This window comes from Cervus canadensis, chromosome 6 (assembly GCF_019320065.1).
Source record: "Cervus canadensis isolate Bull #8, Minnesota chromosome 6, ASM1932006v1, whole genome shotgun sequence".
NCBI lineage: Eukaryota > Metazoa > Chordata > Mammalia > Artiodactyla > Cervidae > Cervus > Cervus canadensis.
This window is the reverse complement of record NC_057391.1, coordinates 69,678,989-69,703,639: the sequence shown is the minus strand read 5'-3', so window position 1 is coordinate 69,703,639 and position 24,651 is coordinate 69,678,989. Positions and strand designations below refer to the sequence as shown.

Genomic DNA, 24,651 nt, shown 5'->3' with positions numbered 1-24,651 from the left:
GACCTAAAGAAGAGTATGGCACAGAGTGCAATGTACACTTAATTAGTATTGGATGGACTTCTGATCCAAGAAGTGTTCTTCTTTCTCCTCTCCCTGGACAAAGTTTAGACAACTTTAGGCTAATTTTTAAATCTATCTTTGTAAAACTTTTACATATCCTAAACAGACATTTGCCCCTAATGAATTCATCTTTTTCTTAACTCAACTGTGGAAATTCCTCAAGTAATAATTTAGGTTAATTTACTATTCAATTCTTGAATTCTATTAAACTTTTCAGGCCATATGACTTCTTTGACTATAAGATAGCATTTTCTTTGTGGATAGATACTACTTTATTCCCCAGGACACAATTCTCAGGTAAGTGAAAACTCAGTAAATATTTAGGGGTGATGCTTTTCACCCATCTGTAAAATGACCACCCAAATAATCATGTAGTGACTATTTAAAATAAGTCTGGACTTAGATTTTTTTCTTTATTTGTTCAGTTTTGTGTTTTGAAATTTTTCTAAAGAATCACCAAATGATAAGTTTTTCATTATTGCATATTTTACATTAAATATTGCAAGTTAAAATATTGTGGTTTGGGAGTGGTCTTTATTACCAACTTTTTAAATCTAATGAAGATTCAGCCTAGAGCAGAACCACATTTTGTGCACAAGGCTGCCCTGAGGTAATTCTCCAATTAGCAACAACAGCAAGAAAACAACAAAGTGAATCATCCCTGCCAAGTATGAGGAGATTACAGGTTCCCATTTATACAAAGGAAATGCTAAATATAGATGCACCCCCATTGAGCTGCTGCATCAGAAAGAAGAGAGAAAATGCACAGGGGAGAAGAAAATGGGTACAAGATCTGAAAAATCAGAAACTTCTATAGAGCATCTTGTCTTCCATGATCACAAACTTCCTCAACTGAATTCAGCCTTCTTTCTTAAACATTTCCCAAGCAGCATACTGTGGGCTATTCTGGGGAAATATTTGCACAAAATATCTCAAACTTATGTTTGCTGACAAGCTATGAAGTCTACATTTTTAGTAAGAAAATTTCATTTTACTATAGAATTTCCTGATCCAACTGGCACACCTGCTTCCCATGAATCTTGAAGAAACAGATGGAAGGGGGAAACTGATTTTGACTGAGCTTGAATTCAGCCTTAGGAATAATTTTTAAATTTTCTTAACTATTTCACAAGGTTGTGCTGTTTTAATTTAAGTAGACTGGCTTCTCTCAGGAAAATCTTAAGGAGAAAAATCAAAAAAATAAGAGGCTGCTTTTAATAAATAGCAATATATATTAAGTTAAAATCAGTTTTGCTAAATGAGTTCAATAACTGATTAAAAATGATGATGAACATGAGAGTATGTCTGTAAAATATGACACAGATGATAGTAATACTACTGTTACTGTTAATAGGTTTCCTGAAAACATGAAACAAATTGCATCTTGACTCTTGTTCTATAAATATGCTGCCTTTGCTCTATTTGAGCCTAGGCCTAGTGGCCTCCTCTTTTCTGATCAAGAAATATGTTACAACCTGAAGAAAAGAGGTTAGATGTTTGGTGGGAATCATCAGCGGAAAGTTAGACCCTGGAGTGTTTTGGCTAGTTGGAGCTCTACTGAAAAATCTGATTCTCCACTCTATGAAAGTCTAGTTTCGATAAAAGAGATGAAATGTACTTTGTTGCCCTTTCTACACTCAGGGCACCAAGGCCTGGGTTATGATCCTTTACTATCAATTGATACTGGGAAGTTAGAGCAATAAAAGAAAAACATGGACACATTTTTTTTTTCTCTAAATGCTGAAATTCAAGTGGGGCTTTTCTCTGGGTCCCCTAATATATGTCACTTTTGTTCTTTACAAAAATGCTAATCATTTGACAATTTTATTTAAATCTCAGTCTATCTGCTTAGGGAAGTTGACTGGCGCATCTTAGGAAGTTAATACTTATATGTTATTCTTCCAAAAATGCATATTTTGCATTTTTGCAAAATGCATTATTTTGGAGATAAGAACTGATCTTATCTTAGTCACTCAGTCATGTCCAGCTCTTTGCAACTCCATGGACTGTAGCCCACCTGGCTCCTCTGTCCATGGGATTTCCCTGGCAAGAATACAGCAGTGGGTAGTCATTCCCTTCTCCAGTGGATCTTCCTGACCCATGGACTGAACCCAGTTTTTGTACATTGCAGGTGGATTCTGTACTGTCTGAGACACCAGGGAAGCCTAGATTTTTCAGAGCTGGAAGAAACCTGAGAGGATGTTTAGTACCATAATTCAATTTTATAGATCATTAACAGCTTATGTTTGTATAGCCAATTTTGGCTCGTGTTTTCATTTACAGAATTTAACTTGAGGTATACTGGGAAGATATAATTCTCATTTTATACAGAGAAAGTGTATTTAGGTTTCAAATGACCTTTGAAAAACTGAGACTACAGGTTAGTGTCAAAATCAACTTTGGAACCAAGTTCTTTTGCCTTCCAGTCCAGTTCTCTTCCTATAGATTTGTTACACTGCTCGGCCCAGAACAGCATATCCATGGCTCTTCAGCTCAAGGACTAGATTTCAACCAATCCACCTCCTTATCCTCCAGCTTTGCACCAGAGGTCTCCAACTTTTGCAAGTTTGATATCCCAAGCTCAAAGAAAAATGTCATAAATTCCAAGCTAAAGTATAGGCTTTTCAGTAAGCCCTTTCTTGATCCCCAGAAAAGGCCCAGCATTTCTTTGTTGTATGTTTTACTTAGCCCAGAAGAAAATCTATCTCCTATGAAGTACCTTTGAAGCCTTCCTTTTAGTAGGTTGGATAGATTTCTTTATTCATTCATCAGATTTTCGTTAGTAGACCAAAATTCATCAACTCTGCATTGTCACTTTATTCTTTCAGACTGTTCTGTTTATAATGCTTGCTAATGTATTACTCAGATAGATAAGCTTAGGTGTTTAGTAAATGTCATTAAATTCCCAAAAAGGTATTAAAAGACACATACAGAATTGTGTTGATTACTTCAGAGGTATCTTCTGAAATTTTTGATGGAAGGAACTATATTTAATGTTTATTTGTTTTAATCCCTTGTGGAATCCCTTGTGCTATGTATTTTGTGCATAGCAAATGCTCAATAAATATCTGCCCATTTGAAATACATTAACTGTTACCTAAATAGATATTATGAATTTTACATGATTCTGAAGCTATTTGAATGTCAGGGCTCAGTTCTGCCCTGCAATTACCTATCCCTGTGGTTCTTAACCAGGAAAATTTTGTCTTCTACAGAATGTTTGGCAATAGCTGGAGATAAACATGATTGCCACAACTCAGGAATGTGGTGGGAAGGATTGGGTTGCTATAGGCATCTCATGGTCAGAGACCAGGGATGCTGTAAATATACTACAATACACAGGACAACTCCTAACAGCAATGTATTATCTAGCCCAAAATGGCAATAGTCACCAGGTTGAGAAGCTATGGCTTAGGTAAAAGTCTTACTCAAACCCAGTAAGTTTATCTTTAACCCCAATGTGATATTTCAAAGGTGTTTTCAATGTTTGTTTTACATTGATAGTTTACTTCATGGGAAATCCTGACATCAACACAGCTACCAAAGGTGGCTTATACAATCTTACATAAGCTTGAATTAGCACTACCTTTTAAATATGATTTTATGACTTCTCCTATGATGAATGAAAGAGTAGAGTACAACTTTGAGAAAACCTCATAGGAAGACCATTCATTTAAGTATCATTGCTAGAAATTTTGCTGTTTACTTGCTAGGAAGATTGGAATAAAACAAATCAATCATACTGAGTAATTGAGTATTATTTTATATTGTCATTTTCAAATCACCCAAATTGTTTGAATTGAGAATATATATGTATAAATAAAGAGTAAACATTGGGATTTAAATAGTTAATAGTAATGTTTATGTAACATTAACAAGTACCCAGTTTTTCATTCTGAAGGATGTTTATAGAATTACATGCAGAATACAGAAATACTTTAGCATGGACCTATTTGAATGTGGGAGTTAGGAAGGTGAGAGAAAGAGATACACAGGGTTAGTGAGTGGATAGAGTGAACATGTAATTTATCACCCAAACCACAAACCAGGGCATCTTTAAGAATGAGTCACTGCTTATAATTAAGTCAAAATAACAGACATAAACAACTATTTGGGAGCAAACCAGGAAGAATGGTGGGTCTATTCACAAATAATGCCTCAGATTTGGAGAAAATAACAGAGGATGATATTGAACTTAAAATAGTGTCCAGGGATGTAAGACCTAGAGAAATATTTTTTAAACTCTTGGACATGGAAAGACTCTCCCTGCACAGGCAAATGCCACAGCTTTGGAGATAGAGGCTTTGGCACTAGAGTGCCTTATCTGTGATAGGAAGTCTCTTTGACATGGCCTCACTAGTACCTGGTAAGAACAGCAGCTCTTCAGCAATGGACTGATGAAACAAAGGAAGATGAAATAAGGGAGGGGAAAGATCAGATCACATATGCTATTTTAGGCTATGTGTCAGAGCCACGTGGGGAGCTCTCTAGAGACCTGGGGAGAGTGCCTGGCTAAGGAATAAAGAAAGGTGAATGTTAGTCGGGCTGGTGTGCATTGTCAGATAGCTGCATCTAAGAGGTCAAAGGGAGACTCAGACCAGCAATTGTGGTCCTGGCAGTAGAAAGCAAAAATTTGGAAACTACCACTTCAGGCTTAAGTGCAAAACAAACTTTATTAAAGCATAGATACCCTCTCAGAAGGAGATCAGGCTATTTTTGGAAAGTGAAATCAGCCCTCCCATACAGGCTTAGGGTGTTTATTAACAGTTATTCTGCAAGGAGACGGGTGTGATCATGGGTGAGTGCCAGGAGAAGATTGCTATTTGATTGACTGTCCCGAGTTCTATAACATGTTTGTTATTGAGTATGCCCTTACCATTGATTTGTTCAGGAGAGCCTAATGAGGGGAGGGCAAGCCACAGATAGATTTTATTATAATGTTGGTATAATGAGTTTGGGTTTACTAGAATTTGTACACTTGTCTAGTGTGGGCATGCACAGCCCAGAGAAATTCTCTCCTGTTACGGCTCCCTCTTTACCTGGATAAGTTGCCCACCACCTGGCCATATTTACTGGTTCTGGGTGAGGTCAGAAGAGGGTCTTCAGATGGTTGGGGCCTAATCAGACTATTTTCCTCTTATCTTTAACTGCCATCACCTCTTTGCTGCTACTTTCAAGGAAGGGTTCCCAGATGGTTGGGGCTTGGCTTGGTTACTCCCCTCTTGTCTTTTTGCCTCTGTCACCTCCTTGCTACTACTGTCTAACTACCTACCTAACAAATAGAGATTTGGAATGGAAGTCAAAGCCCTCTTTGTCTGCAAGCAGAGCTAGATACTGTTAATTTAATATTTATACGGCTTGGTGATTTGTGGGGAAACCCTAGTTATACTGGGCAGATGGTAAGAGTTGGAAAATGTAAACTCTATGTTCCCCACATGAGATGATCAATCTGGAGCTTTAGGAAAACATTTACACTGAGAACCAGAGAACGTTTAGGACAGAAGCAGTCTAACACAGGTGGCTATGGGTCTGTGTACCCAGAAGAGATGGAGGCCATTTCAGGAGAATTATGAGAGGATCTAACAGAGTAGTGACTTAGGGCTTAGAAGCCTGGGAGAGGGTCAGTTCCAGGATGAAACATGAATGTGAACTCATCTGAAATGGAGAATCTATGTTTGGAAGGTGGGTTCCTGAACCCAATTTCAATATGTTTGGATCAGACAACAAGCAATTCTCAGACATCACCTGGATGCCCTACAATTCAACTCAATTATGACACTATATACCCAGAGGCAGCAACAGATCCTGCAAGTAAAGGGCTCAGTCCTACAGGACTGTTCCCCCTCCCCATTTCAGATGCCAGTCACAAGCCCATGTTGTCAACTGTGCTTCTGACCAATGCTCTTCCAACTCAAGATGCCGATCACAAATCCAGGTTGTTACCTGTACTTCTAACCAACTAGCTATAAATGAGAGGTTCCCAAGTTTCCTCCTTGGCTTTAATTAGTTTGCTAGAGTGGGGCTCGCAGAACTCAGAGAAACATCTTCCTTACTAGATCACCAGTGTGTTATAGAAGGACATAACTCAGAAGCATGCGGATGGAAGAGATTCACAGGACAAGGTGTGAGGAAAGGACTCATTGAGCATGCCACTCTCAGCACTCAATGAGCCCTTTCCTCACATCTTGTCCTGTGAACCTGGAAGCTTTCCAAACCATCTCCATTTGGGGGTCTTATGGGGTCTTCATTATATAAGCATAATTGTTTGAATCATTGGCTATTGGAAACTGATTCAACTTCCAACCTTTCTTACCTCCCTGGATGCTGAGGGAGTAGGACTAGAACTTCCAACCCTCCAATCACTTTATTGAGTCCTTGGAAACCAGTCCCATCCCTAGGTGTCCTCAAAAGTCCTTGTTAACATAAAAGACACTTTTATGGCTTTCATCACATAGGCAATTCCCAAGGTGTTGAGAACTCGGTGCTGGAAATGGGAGGGAGACCAAATATAATTTTTTATTTGGATTACAAATCACAATGACACAAGCCTAAGCTAGGTTTTAATTGTATATAGACTCCAACATCAAAGATTAACATAATAGTTTTAATTGAAACAATTCATATGAACTGTACTGTGTACTGAGGGAGCATTTCCTCAAAAGCATGTGACTCTTGCCTTTATTTATCCTGCCTCTAGGCCCTCCTTTCCTTCTCCCTATTCTTCTGGGAAATGGTGACTTATTTTTCAATATTGATTCAAGGTATGCCTTTTTACTGGAGACTTTCCTGATACCCAGGAAGTATTGACAACATTTTTGAGTTCCTCTTTTACCTTGTATAGAGCTTCTTCATTGGCATGTTTGAATTTTTAGAAATATATCTTCACATGCCAGTTATGAGTATATATGCTACCAGATACTACTAACAGTTCAGCTTATGAAATAGTGCTGTTTTAGCCTAGAGATGTTTAAGTGAGATTTAACTATTTTGTTTCATCTGCTCTTGTCACTTTATGAAAAGTTAGAAGAAATGGAGAGACAAAAAAGTCATAATTTTATAAACTTTAGTTAGTTGAAACCAGGGAGAGAGTTATTAGTGTATTGCTTGATAATGACAAACTTCAAGCCTCTATTGGATGTTTATAGAACTCAAACCTGATCATTTGTGATCAGAAACACAATTTTAAAAAGCACATGAAATTCTGGATGCATTTTGTTTAAGAATATGTCGTTGGTATACTTTGCTTAAAAACACTTAAATGTTCTTTTGTTTGGATATTAGTATGTTTAAAAGGTCATTGTGGTGAATGCCAACCAGTGATTCTTGCTTCTTATCAAGCTCTACAAGGATTAGGTCATCAGTCTTAGCAGTCACTGACCTCTGTTGACCAAAAAATTTAGTCACAATCTGAAAGTAGAGAATTATTTTATTTGGTGGGAATGTTTAGGACTTGAAGCCAGGAGACAGCATTTCAATAGCTCTGAGAAAACTGCTCCGAAGAGGCAGGGAGGTCAGACTATATACAAGCTTGCAATAAAGGGAGCAGGTAGTCTGAACATCAAAGATCAGGTATCAAGTTAAGGAATTTAGCATTCTATTTATGGGAAGATGCAAGCCTCTGGGCTCACTGAATTCATTCCTTTCATATCAGTTCAGTTAAGTTGCTCAGTTGTGTCCAACTCTTTGCAACCCCATGGACAGCAACACACCCGGCTTCCCTGTCCATCACAAACTCCCAGAGCTTGCTCATACTCATGTCCATCCAGTCGGTGATGCCATCCAACCATCTCGTTCTCTGTCATCCCCTTCTCCTCCTGCCTGCAATCTTTCCCAGAATCAGGATTTTTTCAAATGAGTCAGTTCTTTGCATCAGGTGGCCCAAGTATTGGAGTTTCAGCTTCAGCATCAGTCCTTCCAATGAATATTCACAGTTGATTTTGTTTAGGATTGACTGGTTTGGTCTCCTTGCAGACCAAGGGACTCTCAAGAGTCTTCTCCAACTCCACAGTTCAAAAGCATCAATTGTTTGGTGCTCAGCCTTTTGTATGGTCTAACTCTTACATCTGTACATGACTACTGGGAAAACCATAGCTTTGACTAGATGGACATTTGTCATCAAAGTAATGTCTCTGCTCTTTAATATGCTGTCTAGCTTTGTCATAGCTTTTCTTCCAAGAAGCAAGCATCTTTTAATTTCATGGCTGAGTCACCATCTATAGTGATTTTGGAGCCCAAGAAGATAAAGTCTGTCAATGTTTCCATTGTTTCCCCATCTATTTGCCATGAGGTAATGGGACTGGATGCCATGATCTTAGTTTTTGAATGTTGCACTTTAAGCCAACTTTTTCACTCTCCTCTTTCACTTTCATCAAGAGGCTCTTTAGTTCCTCTTCACTTTCATCCATAAGGGTGGTGTCATCTGCATATCTGAGGTTATTGATATTTCTCCTGGCAATCTTGATTCCAGCTTGTGCCTCATCCAGCCCAGCGTTTCTCATGATGTACTCTGCATAGAAGTTAAATAAGCAGGGTGACAATATACAGCCTTGACATTCTCTTTTCCCAGTTTTAACCAGTCCATCGTTCCATGTCTGGCTCTAAGTGTTGCTTCTTGACCTGCATACAGATTTCTCAGGAGGCAGGTAAGGTGGTCTGGTATTTCCATCTCTTTAAGAATTTTCCACAGTTTGTTGTGATCCACACAGTCAAAGGCTTTAACATAGTCAATGATGCAGAAGTAGATGCTTTCCTGTAATTCTCTTGCTTTTTCTATGATCTAAGAGATGTTGGCAGTTTGGTCTCTGGTTCCTCTGTCTTTTCTAAATCCAACTTAAACAGCTGGAATTTCTCAGTTCACACACCTCAGCTCAGTTCAGTTCAGTCGCTCAGTCATGTACAACTCTTTGTGACCCCATGGGCTGCAGCATGCCAGGCTTCCCTCTCCATCACCAGCTCCTGGAGTTACTCAACAGCTATCTGGGGCCAATCCTGTTTCCTTGTTCACCTTGCTTCTTTCATTCCCCTAGCTCCTCAGCAATCATCATGGGAATAGCAACATACACTGGATTGCAGTTTTGGGAGCCCCCATTCACATTTGATGGTCAGAAATCACTGATGGCTGTGACATTTCTTGTTGATTAACACGGCAGAAGATATTTTCATTCCACACCTCCAACACACCCTGTGAGGAATTCAAAGTGGAGATCAGGAATGAGGCACTCTGTTCTGAGGAAAAGTGCTAGAATAGGGCTTCTGAAAGATATAGCCAGGAGAAAATTCTCTGAAACCAGTTTCTTGCATCTTCTCATACCTAGAAAAGCACTAAAATCATCAATGGAGACATCTGCTCTCCATAAATAGCAGCTGCCTTCTACTGAGTGAGTGGTTGGCTGTACAAATCCCCCTCCACCAAATTCATTTATATATACTAACCTCTCTGACCATACTTCTTTGGAACAGTTTCTCAGAGACTTCTGAGAAGCTGTTTTCTGGGCTATACTCATCAGTGAGACACTGAACAAACTCATAGCTTTTATGTTCTGTGTGTGTGTGTGTGTGTGTGTGTGCGTGCACGCGTGCGTGTTTGTTTTCAGTCAGCATGAATTGAGTTTGAAGCAATGCTAGGTCAGATCAAGTGTGCAAGTTTTGTCTACAGGCCTTTCAGAGCATTAGATATGCTGATGTTCATGATTATTCTCCATGATAGAATGAATATTAAGTATTTCCAAAATATGTTTGACCATAAGATATTCTTTTCGGTGAAGCTTATTTTAAGATTACAATTTAAGGAAACAATTTTGGGAGAACAGAATGTGCTCACCAGGAATTTGTTAGGAGCCCTTTCCTCCCTCCCTCCCGCTTCCTTGCTCTCTATCCCTCTGCTTTCTTCCTTCTCTCCTTCCTTCCTTTCTTCTCCCTTATTTTCTTCCTCTCTCTCCCTTTCATACCACTTTCTTTTTGCTCACCTCATTGACTCCCTCCCTCCCCCCCCTTTTCTTCCTTCCCTTCTTTTGTGAGTTCTCAAATTTGCAAATACCTTCATATCATATGCTATTTGTTGCAAAATATAATACTTTTCCCCCATGTATACTCTATAATTTTCCCCATTGGAATACATACAATGAGTCTAGACATTAGTTAAGTTCTACTCTTCTGGTCACTGAGAACTTTCTTATTTTGGCTAATAAATATCACTTTAACTTAATTTTCCTTCATTTCCTATTTACTTCTGTCAAAACATGATCAACTGAAGTTTGTTTTGTTTTGTTTTTATTCTAGGGAAGCAGGGGACATTTTTACACTTAGAAATAAAGTCTTATCACACTGCTTGCCTGCTAGCTTTGCTTTAGTTGTGTCTGACTCTGTGTGACTCTGTGGACTTTAGCCAGCCAGACTTCTCTGTCCATGGGATTCTCCAGGCAAGAATACTGGAGTGGGTTGCCATTTCCTTCTCCAGAGGATCTTCCCAATCCAGGGATTGAACCCATGTCCCTTACATCTCCTGCATTGAAAATCGGTTTTTTACCACTGGTGCCACCTTTACATCCCAAGATTTAACAACCAGTAAGTGATAAGCAGAGGAACAAAAGCCTCATTGAGATATGCATAGGTGCTTAGTAGGGGCTTACTCATGGGCTGAATATCTTTTTCTCTTTCAGCTTTGGAAATCCAAATTCATTTCTTAATAGAAACAGTGACATTTTACTATAGCTAAACTAGAATTACTTCCAATTAGTTGAAAGAACTTTTCTTTCTGGCAATGTCAAGGGTTTCCTGTAACAAGTCTATACTGTTTTACCCATTAGTCTTCTATGAGCTTTAGTTATTTTTTATTTGCTTTGAGATAGGATCCTGTTTTTAGACACCAGTCAAATTGTTTCTGGGTTTTAGAAGCTAAGAGCTTGACTCTCTATCTGTAGTAACTTCCTGGAAGACCTATCCTCAGCTGGTTCATCAGTCTTCTGGACAGCACTTCCCCTGCCACATGTCCCCTCCATCCAAGGCCTCATTATTGCCTTTACCGAGTAGACTACTCCATAACAGTACTATCCTGGGCTCTCAACATTTCTTTCTTTCTTGGAACTCAACACTGAAGGCTGGAGTGTAAATGTTGTTGATTCTGTACGCCAGAGTCTCTACCACAAGTATTCAAGCCTATTGTTTTGACATGATAGCAGTTATAAATATGTAAGCAATGGATAGCTCTGTGTTCCATTAAAACTTTACTTACAAAAACAGGTGATGGACTGGATTCGGCTCACAGGCTATAGTTTTGACCCTCTTTCAAAACCACCCTATGAAATAGATATGTTCATCTCCATCTTATAGATGAAGAGACAGAGAGACACTGACGTTAACATCTAGGATCATCATGTTGGTTAACAAGAGAGCTATGATTTAAACCTAGGCCAGCCTGGTGAAAAAGCTCATATTCTTTCTACCTTGTAGTCTTAACCTTACACAAGAGGGTAGGAGTTAGATATCTAGAAAGGAATGGGAGAGAGCTTATATACAGTTGGAAGGAACAAAAGAATCAAAGGCACAGACTTTATGGTCCATTTTAGTGGCAATAAGTAGATGAGCTTGACAGTAATAGGGTCTACGGCAGAAGTGAAACAGGTGTGGTTGGAAAGGAAGGCACATGTGTCACAGTTGTTTATAATAAAGATATATGTGTGTGAAATCTGGAGACTGGCAACCTGGGACTGGTGTAGCATCAGTGCCATCAGAGATTGAAGCTTGCTCTATATTTCTGCTTAGCCATCCCTGGCATATGTCATTATTCCATAGCCTTCTTGTCTTGTGGTTTTGTCATGAAATACCTATAGCATTAGATTCATATTCCAGATTGTAAGATGGGGTAAGAGATAGGGGTAAAACATATATTTCAGCAGAGGTTTCTCCTTTTTTTCTTTAAATTAGTTGTCTTAAATTTTTTGTGTGCTTTTTAAATTTATTTTTAATTGAATGATAATTGCTTTATAAAGTTGTGTTGGTTTCTGCCAAACATCAATATAAGTCAGCCATAGGTATACATGTGTCCCCTCTCTCTTGAATCCCCTCCCACCTCCCTCCCCATCCTGCTTGTTGTTCTGAGGTTGTTACAGAGCCCTGGTTTGAATTTCCTGAGTCTACAGCAAATTCCCATTTGCTATCTATTTTACATATGGTAATGTATTACTTTCCATATTACTTTCTCCACACATCTCACCCTCTCTTTCCTCACCCTCCCCACATCCATAATTCTGTTCTCTATGTCTGTGTGTCCATTGCTGACCTGAAAATAATTTCATCAGCACAATATTTCTAGATTCCATATATACGTATTAGTATGCAATATTCATTTTCCTCTTTCTGACTTCTTCACTCTGTATAATAGGCTCTAGGTTCATCCACCTCAGGCTTCTTTTTAAAGAGCTTTTGTGGAAGTTCCACCTTGCAACTTTTGCTTATATATCCTTATTCAGAAACTGTTACATGACTACTTCAGCTACAATGAAAACTAGGAATTGTATGAAGCTAACTGCTTAAAACAAAATCAAGGTCTGTTAGTAATGCATAATGGATGGGTATAAATATCTAGAGTAATAAATACCTAGAGCATGGAATGTACAGTATACACACATACACACAATCACTTGAAGAGAAAGATAAATATGCTTTTGGGTGAATAATGGGTCAGATGCAGATATATTAGAAAGAGAAAATATAGCTCTGAGATTATTAATGAGGATTTAAGGTGGGTGGTGTGTTGGGGGCTAGATCATGAATTTTTTGAAAGTAGAGGGCATGGATACACATTCTCTAGAACATAGAAAGAAACCTGGCTGATAGCAGATGCTCATAAGATGAATGATTGAATAAGCACAAGAAAAGGATAAGTCAAATGTGTGTAGATGACTCAGTGAATCAAGACAAATGGGAAGGTAGTGGAAAATTGAAGACAAATAGACAAGGAATGATGTTGGAGTTTGAAGATTTTGTTTAACTACAAGCAAATACTGATAAACTGCTTTTAGACACATTGAACTGTGTGATAGAGCCTATGTTTGGTCTCTCCTCTTCTCTCTTGTAACTTCCATCCTCCTCTTTGTATGCCCCATTCTCCTCTGACCTGGTTTGTCAGTGTCTAACATCTAAAAATTTTGCTTATAGAAGACATCTCCAAAGCAGGGTATTAGGTAGTGATAGCTTACCATTAATACCTAGGGCATTATCAGAGATAAAAATAGCCAATTACCAATTTCCATGTGTCTCTTCTCTTGTTTAATTCATTTCCTGGCTGTCACCTTCACATTTGGAAAAAATAATCAGTAAAGGAAGGCCAGAGCTTCAGGAAAGCTTTGGTTTACATGAAGAGAAATTCACACCATGCTATTAATAATAAGAGGAAAAATCATGGAATTATTTATACATCAATTTATATATTAATTATACACTTTATACATTCTTTGGCTTCTGAGGTAGTGTAGTGGTAAAGAGTCTGGCTGCCAATGCAGGAGAGGCAAGAGACATGGGTTCAGTCCCTGGGTTGGGAAGATCCTCTAGAGTAAGAAATAGCAACCAATTCCAGTATTCTTGCCTGGAAAATTCCTGGGCTTCATGGGGCCCATGGGGTCACAAAGAGTCAGACATGGCAGCACACACAAACACACATACATTCCTTGTAATTATTTATACAGTAATTTCAGTTCAGTTCAGTTCAGTTGCTCAGTCGTGTCCGACTCTTTGCGACCCCATGAATCACAGCACGCCAGACCTCCCTGTTCATCACTAACTCCTGGAGTTTACTCAAACTCATGTCCATCGAGTCAGTGATGCCATCCAGCCATCTCATCTCTCTGTTGTCCCCTTCTCCTCCTGCCCCCAGTCCCTCCCAACATCAGGGTCTTTTCCAACGAGTCAACTCTTTGCATGAGGTGGCCAAAGTATTGGAGTTTCAGCTTCAACATCAGTCCTTCCAATGAACACCCAGGACTGATCTCCTTTAGGATGGACTGGTTGGATCTCCTTGCAGTCCAAGGGACTCTCAAGAGTCTCCTCCAACACCACAGTCCAAAAGCATCAATTTTTCAGCACTCAGTTTTATTCACAGTCCAACTCTCACATCAATACATGACCACTGGAAAAACCATAGCCTTGACTAGATGGACCTTTGTTGGCAAAGTCATGTCTCTACTTTTTAATATGCTCTCTATGTTGGTCATAACCTTTCTTCCAAGGAGTAAATGTCTTTTAATTTCATGGCTGCAGTCACCATCTGCAGTGATTTTGTAGCCCAAAAATGAAGCCTGACACTGTTTCTACTGTTTCCCCATCTATTTCCCATGAAGTGATGGGACCAGATGCCATGATCTTAGTTTTCTGAATGTTGAGCTTTAAGCCAACTTTTTCACTCTCCTCTTTCACATTCATCAAGAGACGTTTTAGTTCCTCTTCACTCTCTGCCATAAGGGTGGTGTCATCTGCATACCTGAGGTTATTGATACTTCTCCCGGCAATCTTGATTCCAGCTTGTGCTTCTTCCAGCCCAGTTTTTCTCATGATGTACTCTGCATAGAAGTTAAATAAGCAGGGTGACAATATACAGCCTTGACATACTCTTTTTCCTATTTGAAACCAGTAATTTAGCAAATATTTATTGAGAGCCAGTCATGTGCCAAACAGTACTAGACACGGGAGGTCCAACTGGGGCACAATAAAAATATGGTCATAACCCCCACACCTGGAAATCTAAAAGTATGGCTTAAGAACTGGAATAAATCTTATCGCCAATGAAACTTTTACTTATTTGGATGCTTGCACTAACCACCAGAAGTCTTGTAAATGCTCCTGTGAAGGTTACAGGATGATCTCCCTTTCATAAGTCTTCCTTTTAAGGCCAAGTTTTATAATAATTTAATGTTTCTTTAGCACCACTGGCCTGGAAGTGATACAGTAAATGGAGAATAATCATAGTTTTTGCCTTGTAGGCTTGCAATCTATTAAATGTTATTGTCTCTCTTTGTACTCTGGAAGTTCGAAGTCCTGAAGGCAAATATAATGGTCATTTTAAAATAAAAATATTAATCAAAATATACAGATTAAAAATTACTTCCTCTTTCTCAGGACAGTCATCTTCTATATGTATTTATTGCCATGGGCTAGCAAGTCATTTGTGGAGATTTCTATAAGGTATAAATTTCAGAAAAGAATTGTACCCAAATTAAGTAATCTTCATACAACTCACTTCTCCATTGTTTTCTGGAGTCCAATTACTCTACTGAAATGAATTTCTTCTTACTAACAAATATCAAATAGGCCAATGACTTATTAAGGCCAAAGTTCTTTAAGATTGAAGACAAACTCTGGCAGAGGTAGCTTTATGACAGTTCTGTGACTTGAAACAATACTCAAGCGGTACCGGCTCTTAAAATAAGGGTTGATTTGTTGATATTTGCAGAGTTAAATCATGCAGTCACCTTCCCCTGGGCCTCCTTAAGACGGCATCCTGGCCCTCTCCTCCTTCAACCTGCTTCTCAAGGTTGACAACTTCTTCAGCCTTTTTCTCTAGGGCATCCCTTTTTAAAAAAAAAAAAATTTATTAGCGTTTAAGTGATTTACAATATTGTGCTAGTTTCAGGTGAACAGCAAAGTGAATCAGATATATATATATATATCCCTTCTTTTTCAGACTCTTTTCTCACATAGATTATTACGGAATATTGAGTAGAGTTCCTGTGCTATACAGTAGGTCCTCATTAGTTGCCTATTTTATATATAGTAGTGTGAGTATGTTACTCCCAGTTTCTTAATTTATCACTCCCCCTATGTTTCCCCTTTGGTAACCATAAGTTTGGTTTCAAGATCTGTTAGTCTGTTTATGTTCTGTAAATATGTTCATTTGTATTGATTTTATTAGATCCCACATATAATTAATATTGTATGATATTTGTCTTTCTCTGACTTGCTTCACTTAGTATAATAATCTCTAGATCCACCCATGTTGCTGCAAATGGCATTATTTCACTTTTTTTGTGACTAATATTCTATTGTAATGTACCACATCTTATTTATCCAATTCTCCATCAATGGACATTTAAGGTGCTTCCATGTCTTTGCTATCATAAATAGCATTCTGATGAATAATGGGTGGTATGTATCTTCTTGAATTGTGATTTTTTTCAAGATATATGCCCAGGGTGGGATTGCTGGGTCATATGCTAGCTTTATATTTAGTTTTAAGGAACCTCCATACTGTTCTCCATAATGTTGTAACAATTGACATTCCCACCAACAGTGCAGGAGGGTCCCTTCTCTCCACACCCTCTCTAGCATTTATTGTTTGTTGATTTTTTTGGTAATGGCTATTTCTGACCAATGTGAGGTGATACCTCATTGTAGTTTTGATTTGCAATTTTCTAATAATTAATGATGTTGAGTACCTTTTCATGTATTCTTTTGTCATCTGTATGTCTTTTTTGGAGAAATCTCCATTTAGGTTTTCTGCTCATTATTTATTTATTTATTTATTTTTATTGAGCTGCATGAGCTGTTTGTAGATTTTGGAAATTAATCCTTGCCAGTTACATCATTTACAAACATTTTATCAGTGGGTTGTCTTTTCATTTTCTTTATGATTTTCTTTGCTGTGCAAAAGCCTTTAATTAGGTCACATTCATTTATTTTTGCTTTTATTTTCATTACACTAGGAGGTGGATCAAAAGATATATTGCTTGATTTGTGTCAGAGAGTGTTCTGCTTATGTTTTCCTCTAAGAGTTTTATAGTATCTGGCTTTACATTTAGGTCTTTAGTCCATTTTGATTTTATTTTTGTGAATAGCATTAGGGAATGTTCTAATCTCATTTTTTTTACATGTAGCTGTTCAATTTTCCCAACACCACTTATTAAAGAGACTGTCTTTTCTCCATTATATATTCCTGTCTCCTTTGTTGTAGATTAGCTGAACACAGGTGTGTGGGTTTATCTCTGGACTCTCTTTTCTGCTCCACTGACCTATATTTCTGTTTTTGTGCCAGTATCGTACTGTTTTGATGACTAGTTTTGTAGTGTAACCTGAAGTCAGGGATCCTGATTCCTCCCATTCAGTTTTTCTTTCTCAAGATTACTTTGGATATTCAGGTCTTTTGTGTTTCCACAAAAATTGTAAAAATTTTTTCTAGTTCTGTGAAAAGTGCTATTGGTAATTTAATAGGAATTACATTGAATCTGTACACTGTCTTGGGGAATATAGGCATTTTAACAGTGTTGATGCTTCTAATGTAAGAACATGATGTATCTTTCCATCTGTTTGTGTCATTTTTTATTTATTTCATTTGTATCTTATAGCTTTTGGAGTATAGGTCTTTTGCCTCCTTAGGTAGCCAAACTCATTACAAAAAAAAAAAAAAGTGAGAGGGCTCAAATCAATAAATTCAGAAATGAAAAATGAGAAGTTACTATGGATACCACAGAAATATTCATACAAAGAATATAAGAAACTACAAGAAGCAACTATTTGCCAGTAAAATGGACAACCTAGAAGGAATAGATAAATTCTTAGAAAGATACAACCTTCTAAGACTGAACCAGGAAGAAATAGAAAATATGAACAGACCAATCACAAGTACTGAATTTGAAAGTTTGATTTAAAAACTTACAACAAACAAAAGTAAAGGACCAAATGCCTTTACTGACAAATTCTATCAAACATTTAGAGAAGAGTTAACATTTATCCTTCTGAAACTCTTCCAAAAATTGGGACATTTCTTTATGATGCTTTCAATTGTCAAAAGAATCAATGTCTCCATCTGCAGAGAGTGAATTATAATAAAAGGGATTTTTTATGTCTTTGGAAGGTATTTCATGTTTGTTTCTAGTTCACTTTCCTGTTCTCCTGGCATTTGTACAGTGTTTTCTTTTTGGCTTTTTGAAAGCATGTTACCATTCAGTTTCCATTTATATTTCCCAATGGCTTGCTATGTAGATATGACAGCCTGCATTATCTCTATTTAACAAATAAGAGATTCAAAATTCAGAGTTTATGGTTTGCTAAAAGTCACATGTTCAGAAATAGAGTTGGGACAGGGGCCCAGGCTTTTTGACATATCAAGGAAAGCTAATGCTGATGATTTTTATAAATTATCAAAGTATAATTTATAGTTTAAAAGATTCATTTGCTTCAATATAGACATAGCTCATTGTATTGTGCTTTGCTTTATTGTGCTTCACAGATACTGGGTTTTTTTTTTTTTGTTTGTTTGTTTGTTGACGAATTGAAGGTTTATGGCAATCCTGCATCAAGCAAAACTATCAACATCACATTTCCAACAGCATTAATTTTTAAATTAGAGTATGTACATTTGTTTACAGACATAGTGCTATGACACGCTTAATAGGCTATAGCATAGTGTAAGCATAGCATTTATATGCACTGGGAGCCCCAAAATTCATGAGACTTGCTTTATTGCAATAATTGCTTTATTGCAGTGGTCTGGAGCTAGTTCTGCAATATTTCTGAGGTATGCCTGTACATCCACCAATTCTCTATCTCAAAGGTAATATCTATTTATTGTTTGGTATATACTCTTCTAAATTTTTGTATGAAGATACTTTTAAAAAGAACATTTATATATAATTTAAAACATATAAAAGAGCACTGTATTGCAAATACCATTTGCTGTATATTTTTACATTGGATAATAAATTCCTGGCATTTCTGTCAGACCACTCATTCTTTTGACTGTTACAAAATAGCTTATACATGAAGATAACATAATTTATTTAACCAAGCTGCTGTTGACAGGTATTAATATCTTTTCCAAATGTTGCTGTTAAAAATAATGTTGGAAGGAGAAGACTTCTATTATATATGTGAGGACAGGGGTGACTAAAAATATAAGTTTTTTGGGGGATGGTTTCCCAAAAAATATAAGTATATAAATTGGAAATGTTAATAGATTTTTTCTAAGTTGACCTTGCAAAAGCCTTTGACAACCTGAAGCCTTAAAAGTATAAAGTCCTACTTTTTCATACTCTAATCAACATTGAATATGATCAACTTCTGCTTCTATCTTTGTTACTTCTTCCAACTTATTAAGAGATATTGTTGTCTGTATTCCAGGCTTTTAGCTGAATATTTACATTTGATCTTTCTTAATTTCAAATAAATATATTAAGACTATATAATTTATTTTGAACACCAATTAAGGTGTACTCTAGATTGTAGCCTATAGATAATAAATTGTCTTTCATTTTCCTATAGTGTGTAATTTTTATACTGATTTCCGACGTATAATTGATATTATATGATATTTGTCTTTCTCTTTCTGACTTACTTCACTTAGTATGATACGCTCTATTTCCAACCACATTGCTGCAAATGGCATTATTTCATTCTTCTTTATGACTGAGGTCCCTGTAGGCTCAGTGGTAAAGATTTCACCTGTTAATTCAGGAGATGGGGTTGAATTCCTTGTCCAGGAACACCCCCTGGAGATGGAAATGGCAACCCATTCCAATATTCTTGCCTGGGAAATTCCATGGACAGAGGAGCCTAGCAAGCTACAGTCTATGGGATCACAAAAGTGTCAGACACGACTTAGCTACTAAACAGCAGTAACAAATATTCCATTTGTACATATGCACAAATCTTCTTAATTCATTTATCTGTTTATGGACATTTAGCTGGTTTCCATATCTTGGCTATTGTGACTAGTGCTGCTATAAACGGAAAAGGCCATGGCAGCCCACTCCAGTACTCTTGCCTGAAAAATCCCATGGATTGAGAAGCCTGGTAGGCTGCGGTCCACGGGGTCGCTAAGAGTCGGACACGATTGAGCGACTTCACTTTCACTTTTCACTTTCATGAATTGGAGAAGGAAATGGCAAGCCACTCCAGTGTTCTTGCCTGGAGAATCCCAGGGATGGAGGAGCCTGGTGGGCTGACGTCTGTGGGTTCGCACAGAGTAGGACACGACTGAAGTGACTTAGCAGCAGCAGCAGCTGCTATAAACACAGGGATGCATGTATCTTTTTGAGTTATAGTTTTGTTCAGATACATACCCAGAGTGGGATGGCTGAATCATATAGTAATTCTGTTTTTAGTTTTTTGAGGAACTTCCGTACTGTTTTCCCCATAGTGACTGCACCAATTTACATTCCCACCAACAGTGTAGAAGAGTTCCCATTACTCCGCATACTCTCCAGCATTTGTTATTTGTAGACTTCTAACGATGGCCATTCTGACCACCATGAGGTGGCATTTCATTGCAATTTTAACTTGCATTTTTCTAATAGTGATGTTGAACATACGTTTCATGTGCTTCTTGGCCACCTGTATGTCTTCTTTGAAGAAATGTTTAGGTCTTCTGCCCATTTTTTCATTTGCTGTTGTTGAGTTGTATGAGCTGTTTAATATTTTGGAAATTAAGCCCTTCTTAGTTATATCATTTGTAAATATTTTCTCCCATTCTGAAAGTGGTCTTTTCATTTTGTTTATAGTTTCCTTTTCTGTGTGAAAGTTCATAAGTTTGATTAGGTCCCATTTGCTTATTTTTGTTGTTTTTTCTATTGCCTTGGGAAACTGACCTAAGAAAACACTGGTATGATTTATGTCAGAGAATGTTTTGCCTATGATCTCTTCTAGGAGTTTTATGGTGTCATGTCTTATGTTTAAGTCTTAAAGTCATTTTGAGTTTATTTTTTTGTAAGATATGAAGGAGGGCTCTAACTTCATTGGTTTGCATACATCTGCACAGTTTTCCTAGCACCATTTTCTAAAGAGACTTTTTTTTTTAACATTGTGTATTCTTGTTCCTTTGTCAAAGATTAATTGACCACAGGACTGTGGGCTTATTTCTGGGTTATCTATTCTGTTGCATTGATCCATATGTCTGTTTTCATTGCCAGTATCACACTATTTTGATTACTGTAACTTTGTAGGGTTATTCGTCAGTTCAGTTCAGTCGCTCAGTCCTGTCCAACTCTTTGCGACCCCATGGACTGCAGCGCCTCATGCCTCCCTGTCCATCACCAACTCCCGGAATTTACCCAAACTCATGTCCATTGTGTCGGTGATGCCATCCAACCATCTCATCCTCTGTCGTCCCCGTCTCCTCCTGCCCTCAACCTTTCCCAGTATCAGGGTCAGCTCTTCGCATCTGGTGGCCAAAGTATTGGAGTTTCAGTTTCAACATCAGTCCTTCCAATGAACACCCAGGACTGATCTCCTTTAGGATGGACTGGTTGGATCTCCTTGAAGTCCAAAGGACTCTCAAGAGTTTTCTCCAACACCACAGTTCAAAAGCATCAATTCTTTGGTGCTCAGCTTTCTTTTCAGTCCAACTCTCACATCCATACATGACTACTGGAAAAACCATAGCCTTGACTAGACGGACCTTTGTTAGCAAAGTCATGTCTCTGCTTTTTAATATGCTGTCGTCTAGGTTGGTCATAGCTTTCCTTCCAAGGAGTAAGTGTCTTTTAATTTCATGGCTGCAGTCACCATCTGCAGTGATTTTGGAGCCCCCAAAAATAAAGTCAGCCACTGTTTCCACTGTTTCCCCATCTATTTGCCATGAAGTGATGGGACTGGATGCCATGTAGTGTTATTATCTTGTTTTAAATGTTTTCTTTTCTAGTATTTCCCTAGTCTTTCCTCTCTTTAGCTGTAATAAGTTTTCTCAATTCTTTTGCCTATCTCAGAGTTATATATCATATATGCTTTTTTCTATGATTATTATTTAATTTTAAATAAGCATTATGTATCTTATGACTATAGATAATTGATGAAGCTATATAATTTCTTCTGAAGAGGTCAAATTTCTTACCACTCTTGAACTTTTTTGGCCCCTACCATATGTATTGTTTCCTTGAAAACACTCAGAATTAAGCTCTAGTTTGTTCTTACTGTTTAATTATGATACTAATAAGTTATATTAGACTAAATGAAATAAATGGAACTAAAGTGGGTGGGAATGAGCGAATTTAATTCAGAAGACCATTATATCTATTATTGTGGGCAAGAATCCCTGAGAAGGAATGGAGTAGCCCTCATGGTCAACAAAAGAGTCCAAAATGCAGTAATTGGGCACATTCTCAAAAAACAAAAGCATGATCTCAGTTGATTTCCAAGGCAAACCATTCAATATTACACTAATCCAAGTCTATACCACAAACACTGATGCCAAAGGAACTGAAGTTGACTGGTTCTATGAAGACCTACAAAACTTATAGCCAAAAAAAGAAAAGTGTCCTTTTCATTATAGGGAGTTGGACTGCAAAAGTAGAAAGTCAAGTGATACACTGAATAATGGGCAAGTTTGGACTTGGACTTCCCTGGTAGCTCAGATGGTAAAGCATCTGTCTACAATGCGGGAAACCTGGGTTCAATCCCTGGGTCAGGAAGATCCCCTGGAGAAGGAAATGGCAACCAACTCCAATACTATTGCCTGGAAAATCCCATGGACGGAGGAGCCTGGTAGGCCACAGTCCATGGGGTCACAAAGAGTTGAACAAGACCAAGCAACTTCATTTTCACTTTCTTTGAACTTGGAGTACAAAATGAGGCATCCAAATGCTAACAGAGTTTTTTCAAGAGAACATGCTTGTCAAAGAAAATAACTTATCCCAACAATCCAAGAGATGATTCTACACATAGCAATCACCAGATGGTCAGTACCAAAATCAGATTGATTATGTTCTTTGCAGCCAAAGATGGAGAAGTTCTATATAATCAGTAAAAATAAAACCTGAAACTGACTGTGGCTCAGATCATGAACTCCTTATTGCAAAATTCAGGCTTAAATTGAAGAAAGCAAGGAAAACCACTAGGCCGTTTAGCTATGACCTAAATCAAATTCCTTATGTTTACATAGCCATTACCAGATGGTCAATACCAAAATCAGGTTGATTATGTTCTTTGCAGCCAAAATGGAGAAGCTCTATATGATCAGTAAAAATAAAACTTGGAACTGACTGTGGCTCAGGTCATGAGTTCCTTATTGCAAAATTCAATCTTAAATTGAATAAAGTAGGGAAAACTACTAGGCCATTCAAGTATGACCTAAATCAAATCCTTTATGCTTATACAGTGGAGGTGATGAATAGATTTGGGGAATTTGACGTGGTAGAAAGAAAGAAAGAAAGAAAGTGAAGTCATTCAGTCATGTCCAACTCTTTGTGACCCCATGGACTGGAGCCTACCATGCTCCTCCATCCATGGGATTTTCCAGGCAAGAGTACTGGAGTGGGTTGCCATTTCCTTCTCCAGAGGATCTTACTGACCCAGGGGTTGAACCCGTGTCTCTCACATTGCAGGCAGACGCTTTACTGTCTGAGCCACCAGGGAAGCCTTGTGGTAGACAGAAATATGGATGGAGGTTCATAACACTGTACAGGAGGCAGTGACCAAAACATCCCAAAGAAAAAGAAATGCAAGAAGGCAAAGTGGTTGTCTGAGGAGGCTTTACAAATAGCTGAGGAAATAAGAGAAGTCAACAGCAAGGGAGAAAGGGAAAGATATACCCAACTGAATAGAGTACCAGAGAATAGCAAGAGAAGATAAGAAGGCCTTCTTAAATGAACAATACAAAGAAATAGAGGAAAACAATAGAATGGGAAAGACTAGTGATCTCTTCAAGAAAACTGGAGATATCAAGGGAATATTTCATGCCACTATGGGCACCATAAAGGACAGAAAGAGAAAGGACATGACAGAAACAGAAGAGATTAAGAGGTGACAAGAATACACAGAAGAACTATACAAGAAAAATCTTTATGTCCCAGATAATCATAATGGTGTGCTCACTCACCTAGAGCCAGTTATTCTTGATTGTGACATCAAGTGGGCTTTAGGAAGCATTACTATGAACAAAGCTAGTGGAAGTGATGGAATTCTTGTTGAGCTATTTCAAATCCTAAAATTTGATGCAGCTAAACTGTTATACTCCATATGTCAGCAAATTTGAAAAGCTCAGTAGTGGCCACAGGAGTGGAAAAGGCCAATTTTCATCCCAATCTCGAAGAAGGCCAATGCCAAAGAATGTTCAAACTACTGTATGATTGAGATCATTTCACATGCTACCAGGATTATCCTCAAAATCCTTCAAGCTGGACTTCAGCAGTGAACTGAGAACTTCCATTTGTATAAGATGTGTCTCAAAGAGGCAGATAAACCAGAGATAAAACTGTGAGAGGTGGGCTATAAAGAAAGCTGAGCACCGAAGAATTGATGCTTTTGAACTGTGATGCTGGAGAAGACTCTTGAGAGTCCCTTGGACTGCAAGGAGATCCAACCAGTCCATCCTAAAGGAGATAAGTCCTGGGTGTTCACTGGAAGGACTGATGTTGAGGCTGAAACTCCAATACTTTGGCCACCTGATGCGAAGAGCTGACTCACTGGAAAAGACCCTGATGCTGGGAGGGATTGGGGGCAGGAGGAGAAGGGGATGACAGAGGATGAGATGGTTGGATGGCATCACCGACTCGATGGACATGAGTTTGAGTAAACTCCGGGAGTTGCTGATGGACAGGGAAGCCTAGCGTACTACAGTTCATGGGGTCACAAAGGGTTGGACATTGACTGAGTGACTGGACTGAACTGAACTGA

General features: G+C 38.1%; 1 long non-coding RNA gene across 1 annotated transcript in view; it reads right to left on the bottom strand.

Moving 5' to 3' along the window:
* Positions 1–14,555: 14,555 nt before the first annotated feature.
* LOC122444152 overlaps positions 14,556–24,651 on the bottom strand; it is a 125,960-nt gene continuing 115,864 nt past the window's right edge. The window contains exons 3-4 of the long non-coding RNA XR_006270179.1: positions 15,522–15,620; positions 14,556–14,612 (exon numbers count right to left, since the gene is read on the bottom strand). This is a non-coding gene — a long non-coding RNA (uncharacterized LOC122444152). The remainder of the gene's footprint in view (positions 14,613–15,521; positions 15,621–24,651) is intronic.